Below are 1034 nucleotides of genomic sequence, written 5' to 3' on the forward strand. Positions count from 1 at the left end.
CATCTTCCTTGCACCTCCACCATTGTTATTGGGTTCGACCATCTTTATTTCTTTTTCGAAAATTTCTGTAAAGTTCTCTTCAGAGTGTTGTGTTTTAGCTTCTCTTAACTTCCTCTTCAGAGTCCTTTCAGGTTCTGGATCAACTTCAACAAGAATGTTCTTATCCTTGCTCCTGCTCATGTGAAAAAGAAGAGAACAGAAAAGAAGAGGAATCCTCTATGTCACAGTATAGAGATTCCTTTATGTGAGTAGAAGAGAAGAAGAATAAGAATGAAGAAGAGAAAAATTCAAACACAGAGGAGAAAAGAGGGTTCAAATTTTAAGATGAAGAGAAGTGTTAGTAAATGAATAAATAAATAGAAACGGATGAGAGAGAGAGAGAAGAAAATTCAAATTTTAATAAAGAGGAATGAAAAATATTTTTGTTTTTTTTATTTTAATTATTAATTAAAATTCGAAAATTAAGAGAAGAGGTAAAATAAAATCAAAATTTGAAACAATTAGTTAATTAAAAAGAATTTTGGAAAAAGGGTGAGGAATTTTCGAAAATTAGAGAGAGAAAAGTAGTTAGGTGGTTTTGAAAAAGATAAGAAATAGTAAAACAAACAAAAAGTTAATTAGTTAGTTGAAAAAGATTTGAAAATCAATTTTGAAAAGATAAGAAGTTAGAAAAGATTTTTGAAATTGATTTTGAAAAAGATATGATTTGAAAAAGATATGTTTAAAAGATATGATTAAAAAGATATAATTAAAAAGATATGATTGAAATTTATTTTTGAAAAAGATTTGAAAAGGAAATTAAAAAGATTTGATTTTTAAGATTAAAATTGATTACTTGACTAACAAGAAACTAAAAGATATGATTCTAGAAATTAAAGATTGAACCTTTCTTAACAAGAAAGTAACAAACTTCAAATTTTTGAATCAATCACATTAATTGTTAGTAAAGTTTTCGAAAATTATGAAATAAAATTAAGAAAAATATTTTGAAAATCAATTTTAAAAATTTTTCAAAAATCATGAAAAAATGAAAA

Source organism: Arachis stenosperma, chromosome 3 (assembly GCF_014773155.1).
Source record: "Arachis stenosperma cultivar V10309 chromosome 3, arast.V10309.gnm1.PFL2, whole genome shotgun sequence".
Taxonomy (NCBI): domain Eukaryota; kingdom Viridiplantae; phylum Streptophyta; class Magnoliopsida; order Fabales; family Fabaceae; genus Arachis; species Arachis stenosperma.